We start from the raw sequence: 10144 nt of genomic DNA, 5'->3' as shown, positions 1-10144 counted from the left end.
GTGACCGTACAATATGCGACACCGGGTACCGGCAAGTTGTGACTTGTAGTAATACAGCTGCAAAGACACCTAGATCGTAAACCATCTGTTTACGCTTATACAATTGATGGAAACAAAAAACTATTGCTTTTGATTTAATACAAAGATGCCTTGTTGTTAATTGTAAAACATCAAGTATTTTTATAATAAGTCGTGATCAATGGTCAAATCGGTCTCCTGACGTTTTGGCCAATGTTTTCATGCTGGTTGACCATAATATTTTACCTATAAATTTGACTAGTGTAATGCATTTATAAAAATTTTACTCTAATAGATGAGCAGTTGTCATATATTGTTATGTACAGTAACTTGGGGTGATGACAATAATATGTCAAATAATAGATATATTATCGTTCAATCAGAATGAGTTGCCACACAATATAGAATATGGTTTGATTTTGAATAATAATATTGATGCTTAATATTTTTTAGCAAATGGTAATTACTAATATACAAATTTAAAGATTAATATGAAACTAAACCTGGGAAATTTGTATAAAAGATTATTTGTAAGACTTTTATTTTTATATGCAATAAAAACTTATTGTTCATCATTGAATGGGTATTCTAAATAAAATTTTCAGACTGCTTATGGTAGCAGTGATTGCATTTGAGGAAAATTTTCAAACCATTCAATGATTTAATTTTGTTGGTATAGAACTTTTAGTGAATGGAGTCATAAGTTTTGTCTGTAATTTTTTTAAAGATTGAGATTTTTTTTGCCCAACATAGCACTTTACCATACTTTCTTTAGTTCTAAGTGTAGAGAAAATTTTTTTTACAGACTTGTAGCCATTGAATTTAAAATGATATTCAAATGTTTTTGATCTTCTACTTCTTTCTTGTGAACATGTTAATTTTTTAGAAGAAGCTACTAAAACTAATCCACACATTCACTTTTTTTTCTCTTACCGTCAATTGCTTCATCTTGGGTTAGTAAACATTTTTAACATAGATATTTTTTTTAAATTTCAATGTGCTATTATTTGAACAATATTATAGCACAACATCTTTGCCATGTGTGTGATTTAGTTATATCTGAAAATAACTGGGAAACAGCAGTTCAATGTGTAGAGGTTGACGTGTGTACATTAAACAATTGGTTTCTAAAATACAATCTAAAATTAAACTTTAACAAAACAGGCTTACGCCCAGTACCATAGACTAAAATGTGTTTATTTTTTATTATTTTTTTTTAAAAAAAATTTGGTATCCGGGTGTAGCGCGGATACATTTTAATTTACATGGGAGCCATCTCATCTGTGTCGCATTAGAAATACTGATTTTTATTTAAATTATTTACTACTAATTATATAACATACTGGAAGAAACCATAAGTATGAATGATGTTTCCTTATATAAAAAACTAGCTAACATCAAACACGCTTCAGCAAAGGTTTTACAGTTTATCGTTGCTTAATACTGAAAAAGATTTATTTAATCAGCTTAACACTGGAAAAATGTTGAATAGATATTGCATGAAACCTAGAAAAATAATGTCGATTTAAAATTAATGTGTATATTTAATAAGAATATAAAATTCAAATTAAATTGTTAAATAATTTCTTTAAAATTGTAATAAAAAAGTGTGTTTAATATTTAAGAAAAAAAAAAGAAGATTACAGATTTTTTATTTAAGAAAATTTTTGTTTACAAATATTTTATTTTATAACCAATGGTACGATCAATGTTTGGTTTTAAACAAACATATTTTAAAGGACCAAAATGCTAAAAATTTGATTTTTAACATAGAAAAGTAATATATTAATTATAATAAATACATACTTTAAATGGTAAAAATTATGTTTAATAAATGGTTCGAATTACCTATCATATTTTACCTTTTAAAACAAGAACTGTTTAGTGTTTTTTAAAATTATTTTACGAATACTAAGTTATTAAAAATGGCTAAGAATTATTAGTTATCGATCAGTAATATTTACAGTTATTTTAAAGATCACATGAAACAATTTAAAAGTAGTGAGATAGCGTATAAAGATGAACAAACTATTATTGTTGGTGATGTTTAACCTAGTATGAGGAGTAATCCCTACAAGGTTAAAATTTTATTAAATGATGAAAATATATCTTATACAGAATGTTCATGTCCCCGTGGAGTAGCATATCTAGTAGGCCACTCTTGAAAGTTATTAATTGTCTGATATCGGCCGGTAGAATTCGATTCCTTTGGACTGCTATACGGACACCAGAGGGGAGGTGATCTAATGATGTTTCGCCAGAGCCATGGTATTGCCCTCCCTCAATGAGACACTGTGTGTACTTTTATTGAACATTTGGATAGGAAATTTCTCACTAACCCTAACACTCAGCTAACATCTTGAAACGTACATATTACCATAGAAAAGGATCCATGTTTATTTTTTTTTCTCAACTCAACGCATATAGATTCTCTATTTTTGTACAAAAAAATATGTTTTGACCAGAACTTACACTAGATTTAGATTTTGAAAAAGCATTTGAATGCACGAAATCTCTGAAAGTGGCAGCAAAGCATGAATACTTTTGTATAAAACTTTTCAAAAACAATATTATTATTACAGAAAATGCTTATATATAATAATATCGTTAGCAGAGACTTGGCTGTGCAACTTGAAACGAACGCTTCATTAATGCTAGCTTCTGAAGATTGGCAGGTCCGTATGATCCAGCTGGAGTAATTGTACACATAAGTATGCCTCGACTGAACGTTTGTGTGGCCGCAACTAGGATCGTCCGAACTTTTGTAAGTACTATAAATGTGACTGGCTATGCCCAATTGTCGGCCATCGTAAATCAAAGGACCGCCGCTGTCACCGGGACATATCAAGATTTCGTTTGGTTTGGCACACAAGAATTGGTCCCAAGTCTTTTCCAGCACTTTTGTCATATTATGGTTTGCTGAGCTGTAAGGCAATAAGGACCCATTATAGAGAGATATGACAAAAGTAAAACTAGGACCTAATCACGTTAAGGCCTCTTACTATTCAAAATATATACATACTCATTGAGGGGTACGGGACAAGCCGTTGGACCATATGTAACTGAAACGTTAGCAATCCTCGGTTTGTCCACGTTGAAATTTACATTTTCCGTTTGTCCCCAACCGAGGATCGAACAATTCAGTGATTTTCCATTATCAAAAGCATTCGGTTGCACTTTAGATAACTCGACATAACGGCCGACTCCGGGAAACGTTGCGTTGAGCTGTACAATATATGTACGTAGGTACAAACAAATTATTATACAGTACACTTATTAAGCTTTTGCATGTGTGTATGTACTTTTAAAACGCAAACGTCGGCGACTACATCGTTCTGTCGGTACAGCGGGTGAACGAACACTTTTACAACCGACCGTATGTCCTGGTGTCGTTTGTTGCGCCAGACCTTGGAATAGCCCAAAACTTATAACGATTAATAGCTAACTTGATTAATAGCACTTAATATAACACGCACACAATAGGTTGCTACAATGTATCGCTGTCTATGACTACAATAATTGCAATCACTCACTCGGATATTCCTCGGCGAATGGATGCAATGAGCTGCTGTCAACACGTGTAACGGTTCCACCAGTGTGCCTGTACAAAATACAGGTACGCCCGGAGTTAAATGCGATTGAATGCCTACCAAATACGGATGGTTATCCGTTTCCAATGCAATTCCGTGTGAAATACGCCGGAAACGTTTTCTGTGTTTACCACAATCCGAGGAATGGACCACGTTGAGGAACCAAACCAAAACCGCCAGAAACATACTGTTAAAATTCGTCGTTAAATTCTTGATAAAAAAAAATTGTTTACTCACGTGACCGTGTCAACATAATTGTAGTCAACGGTAATAAGAAAAGATAATATTATTATTAATTAGCAAACAAGTTCTACAAAGTGCAAGCTGCCAATTTTTGATCACACAATAATTGAGGGGCAACAATTCAAAACGTACCTTTTCCAATTTTCTACTTTTTCTGTAGAGCAAGTAAAATGTTTAGGAACATTTTAAATGGTTTAGATCATAACTCAAGTTTTAAAAAAAAGACTAAAAAATATTTTTAATTGATTTTATAACTATTTTGTTTCCAACATAGAACATTTAAAACATATGGTGGTGTGGCATCAAGAAATGTCCAAAGTAGAATTATCTTTGTCTTCATATACTTTAAAATAACAAAGCAATAACGAGGTATCGATTTGTTTCTGGGTTTTAGTGTAATTAATGCAGATATCACAACTATGTTTTTCTTATACATTTGTTCATAAAAAATCATAATTTATAAAATAAAATAATTATAAATGATGTTTACCTTTGCGGATCGGTTGGGAATCTAAAATAGCTAATGCTATTTAATGTTATTGACATTTTATTTTACAAAATTGTACAGAACACGACGTCATTGTAAAAATTAAAAACTCACAAAAGGAACAAAAGGAATAATTAATTTTACACAAAAAATTTAAATGACTAGCGTTCAACATTTATAGGAAAGGTGACAAAAATATAGCCATTTCTGGGAGCATTCTTTTATATGATTTGTCATGCTATATGTAAGCATTATGTGTTTAATGTACCTACATGTCCCTACCACAGGTAAAGATAAATTATTTTTTATGTACCTTAGATTCCGCACGTGTGAAGCGCAGTGCCTTTTATATTATAGGTAAATGTGTTACAATAGAAAAAGCGCTAATAAATACCAGTAAACCAGTTTGGTTTTTGGATTCAAAAGTTGATAGAGCTCCGGAAAATACAAAAAAGTTAATAATTAATATTATAAAATAACAAGCAGATCTTATCTACCTATTCAAACTAAGTAAATACAAGTTAGATAATTTCGTTCCGGCTGACATGGTCACACTGGTCTCATCAGAATGCTTATCAGCTCATTTTTTTGTTTACATCCAGAGTGAACAATCTGTTTTCATGTTATATGTGTGTATTTTATTAAAACTATATTAAATTGACAATGCTCTTGTTAATATAGAGCCAATAAGATAGTCAATTTGACAATTATATTGCTGCAGCTTCTAATAAGTTTAAATCATTTACTAACATTGTTGACATGACAATTATTATTATTATATGTGCAAATCATTTTTTTGTAACAATTATAATATATAATTATTATAATATTTTTGAATTGACCTATATAAACATTGTTGTTTTTACCATTATTCAATTAGTCAAATTCATCCAATTAATCTAATTATTACTAATTACCTACTTAGATATATTAAATAATAATGCACTAATATGTACACTATATTATTATGTACATGTAATGTATAAAAAAATAGGCCAAATAATAATAGTGATTCCAACTTTACAATAATAATTTACCGGTAACCTATATGCTATTTTTTTCAATAAACAGATTGATGATAAAATGAAAACTAAGATTAAATATATTTGATAAAAGAAATGTATTTTATTACAGTTAAAAGTAGTCGAAAGAACATTTTATTAATTTTTTTAATCTGACAATATTTGTCCAATAGTGGAACATCAAACTTAGTGTTAATGAAAAAAAAAATTGTTGAATAAATAACCATACTAGAACTTACAATACAAAACATTTTACTACAAATCTAAAATTTAAAAATTATTATGAACATTTAATAACATACCAAATATAAACCAGTATTGCGATTTAATAGTTTTGTATTTGGTTTTGCATGGGTGGTAGAAGAAATAAGACCACTGGTTTTCAGAGTTCTCATGTCATTGTAATATTTGGCATAGACCTTGCCTTTTGGGTTTTTATTTGTCATACTACAAAAAATATGTATCCTAAGAAGTGAAGAAAGATAAAATATATAATAGAACACGTAAATAAAATAATAAATCAAAATACAAACTTTCACTTCCGTTGGAAATATACCTAGAACTTCATCAGCTACACTATTGACTAGGCCAACAGACATGGATGTTTACTTAATTATAATATAACTTATAATTGTGTCAACAAATAATGCTCTAATATTATCGGTAAATTTGTGATTTGTTTTATAATACTCGTTAATCATTAATCCGGTAGAAGAAGCACTTAAAATGTGTCCAAGGTTTATGTCAATGGATGCAGAACATTTTTCTTGAATAGATTGACTATCGCGTATGTCGTCATACGTTTCCGTGATATGTTCAAAAGGTTTTGAATTATTTTCAACGAGAAGCTGAGGAGGGTTTTGGACAATGCTTTGTAAAGTGAATGATATCGGGCTGCCAGAATTGTTAGATTTACTGGTCATCTTTTTGTAGGAGACCTCGGACCAGCTGGATGAGGAGTGTGCTTTTTGATGCAGTATTTTGAGCGAGGAAAGTTTCCCTGGCTTGGATGAAGTAGAAGGGGGCCCGACCCCCCCCCCCCCACTGAAGTTACTCATTGACTCGGAAAGTCGTTAAGTGAATGCGAGAGAAATACGTAAAACAAAGTTGAATAAAATATTACTTACAAGTAGTAATAAAATACGGTGTAATTATTAATTTATTCCATTTGAGAAAGGTGCATTGCAGTAAAAACCATTGGTATAAAGTCTATACTATAGACTTTGTGTTTAAAAACTTTTGAATTTTTTGGAAACGATTCCTGGGTATTGATCGGTGAGAAGCGTACCTATTTTTTTATCTATCTCTGCTATATTGTTGACTAGTTTTATAAAATCCTTTGCACATTGTGTTTTTGATGTTAAAATGTATGCATATCTTGTGTAGTGATCCACTAAAAGGTGTAAATATTTGTTTGTGGACCTCGAGCCCCCAAAACCTCCGATTGTGTCTATTGAGATTATTTCAAAAGGTTTTGTAGCTGGACCTAAGTAAGACATTAAACCTAATTTGTTTTGTCCCCTTGACTTATTATTGATACATATCTCACAGCTTTAACAAATTTTTTTAATGTTTTTTGTAAAATTCACCGCTGTGTATTTTGGACTAATCTTTTTTTGTTTTTTTTTTTTTGACAAGATTGTTTATTGATTAACGTAAATTATTTGTAAAATAAATATGTGTAATAAAACAAATTATTTTGTTCGGACATTTTTTCAGTATGGTTTCAATTTTTGGTTGTATATATTTACGTTGACGCTACTGTTTGACATAAGTAGCCGATACATCTTTAACCCCAATATCTATACGTATTGGGACCTTCGTCTTGGTGCTACTCTTCTCTTTAATATAAATAACTGGTAGTCCAAAAGTCTGGGTTATCAACAAACCCATTATAAATATAAAATAAAGTTTCATATTGTATGCGGTATGGTTATCGTATCGACTATCGTATGTGAAATGTAATAAAGTAATAACTGCTTTGATAAAAGTTTGAGGTAGTAGGAACGGCTGTTGATTACACGAGTCATGAGTGATAAGAAAAATGAAATGTAGTTTGTTTGGTTGTAATATTTATATATAATGAACTATATAAAAAAAAGTGTACTACACAACTGCGTATACGAAGACTAGTGACAATTTGTAATTGTATGTGTTAAATTAATTGTATTCAAACTTGTATTTTTTACTGTTAATTCGAATAATATATTATAATACATTTTAATTGTAAACATGTATACATTATACATATTATTTAATAAATATATTAATTAACCAATCATTAAATTGATCAAAGATTTGTTCTTTTTCCCTGGTCTATTCGCACGAGTGAAAACACAGCGAGAAATTAGATGGGAAATAGATAATGTTTAAGATTTAACAATTACAAATTGTCACTAGTCTTAATTTTTTTTTTGACAGCCATTCAAAAAGCCCGCGCAATTCGACCGCAACACATAAGCAGATGGCGCGTCGCGTCATTCCTTATCACAACATCAGTGGCATATATTAACATAGATATTATAAAACCTGCCGTCACGTCTTTTCTGTAGTGTTCTCATGTTCTCATTTATCTGGCCGTCGCCCGTCGGCGTACATTGACTTTTGTCGTTTAAGTAATTTTTTTTGCGTTGTTTATGTGTGAAGAGATTTTTTTCGGTTTCACGATTTACCGTTTGTTTTAATTGAATAATGTGTAGTGTAGTCACAACATTGCCGTTGTAAAATACTTAAGGTAAACACTTTGTTGTCTACCTCGATAATAATTTGTTCGTTTGTTATGACGTCAATGGCGGCAACGAATTTAGACAAATCGTGTTTTAAGATGATTCGTCATTGTACACAATTATTGTTGTACAGCTAACGATGTTTTGTCAAGCATCGAATAACGGACAGTCTTGGTCTTGTTTTAATTTTCCTTATAATACCTACACTATAAACGTATTACTTGTAAACTCGACCAAAAAAAAAAAAATTCTATTTCTGGTAATTCGAGTTGTCGCTATTATAAATGCTACCGTTTGATGAAGTCTGTGATTGACTAGTTTGTTATAACACTATAAAAGGTGTTAATTTGTCGGTCGTGTCGGTATTTATTAAACAAGAAAAAACTGTTTAAAACCGACTACTTAACACGATAAAAAAAAATATTGTTGACATCAAATACACGTCTAATCCTACTGTGTACCTATGTAGCTGTAATATTTTTGAGCGAGTAACAAAGTTATTTTGTTCAATATGCAATAACCGAGTACCTACTATGGTCAAGGTGTGTGTGCCAGCCAACTTTGGTACGGCCATTAAATAACATGAATATATTTGTATTAATACACAATTAAAGGTTACACCTAGGTGAAAAATATTTAAGTTGTATGATTTTTATAAATAATAATAACATATTATTTTAATGGCACTTGGTATAATCTTGAGTCTATTTCCTGGCGATTTAGCCGGACTCAAAATATTGCCACCATGAAATACAAAACTAAACGCTTAAATGTCTCATAACCTGGCGTTTATCTTTTTGGTTAGGTTAGAATCAATTGTAGATGTATAATTTGTTTTGTTGATTTGTGGTGATTTTAGACTGGTATCATTTGATTGAAAAAACTATTAACAATGATTTAATCATTCTTTTTATTTTATACTAACATAATCTTTGTTAGTTTGTCTTTGACAATTAGTCCAAAGGTGTATATTATATTTAAACATATAATATTAAATTAAGTTGTAATATTGTTGTATGTAAATTTCAATACTCTAAAAAGAAACAAATAATAATAAATATTAGGTCTGGTATTTTAGATCAGACAAACGTTGTGTGTAAATTATGTAGATAATAATTATCTACCAAGATCTCTTAGCTGTACTGTCACTCAAAATACTTGTTAACGAGCCGTACCAAAAGTTGCTTTATTTGCTTTGTGTCAATACTGATGTGGATCTACACATATATTTAAAACAAATTCAAGATTGATAATGTAAAGAAATACAATTTTTTAAAATATTTATTATGACAAGTAATAGGTACTCATCATGCCCTATTTTAATTTTGATTGTGTAATATGAACCAGGGTAGGCCATTGAGTCTCAGCTTTTTTAAAATATGTACTTAAAATATTTTACAGTGGTTATTTAGAAATGTTACCTGTTACTATTTCTCAAACCCAGTTAGTAAAACACTGGATGGATTGAACGGTAAATACGCCCCAACGACTCACGCAATAATATAGATTGGTCATTTTTATCTGAAAATGTATAATATAGTTGGTATTATTACTGCTATAGTTTTGAGCACCTTTTCAGCAATTCAATAATACATAAAGACTAACCAATTTAATATTACTGATGTTTATAAAGCAGCAATTCTTTATAAACAGTTGTTTTTGCTATATTGTAATTGGTACCTCCAAACTAGTGTCGGCCAAAAAAAAAAATTAAAAATAGTGTATAAATCTAAATGTAAGCTTTTAATTTACCTCAATGTTACATGTACATAATGGTATTATAGAGCTACAAGTTACAATGATGACTATATTCCATTCTATACTTTGACCCAGGGGCGTACCGAGGAGGTTTTTATTTGGGGAGGTCAAAGTTGGTAGTTTAGCCAACTCCACAATTTGATCCAGGACAACCTGTTATTGTTGTTACGCTGAAACCACTTCATCATTAGACTGTTAATAGTTTTTCATTATATAAGTAAACAATAAATACAAGTAATTATTTATAATTGTTAAGAACATTTTTAATTATAAAATATATTTTTCATCATTATCATTATT

This window comes from Adelges cooleyi, unplaced genomic scaffold, assembly GCF_023614345.1.
Source record: "Adelges cooleyi isolate 19-005CV unplaced genomic scaffold, UGA_ACOO_1.1 ACOO_flye_CR_arks_rails_tigmint_CR_PRNA_307, whole genome shotgun sequence".
Taxonomy (NCBI): domain Eukaryota; kingdom Metazoa; phylum Arthropoda; class Insecta; order Hemiptera; family Adelgidae; genus Adelges; species Adelges cooleyi.
The sequence above is the reverse complement of the archived record's forward strand: the minus strand, read 5'-3'. Positions refer to the sequence as shown.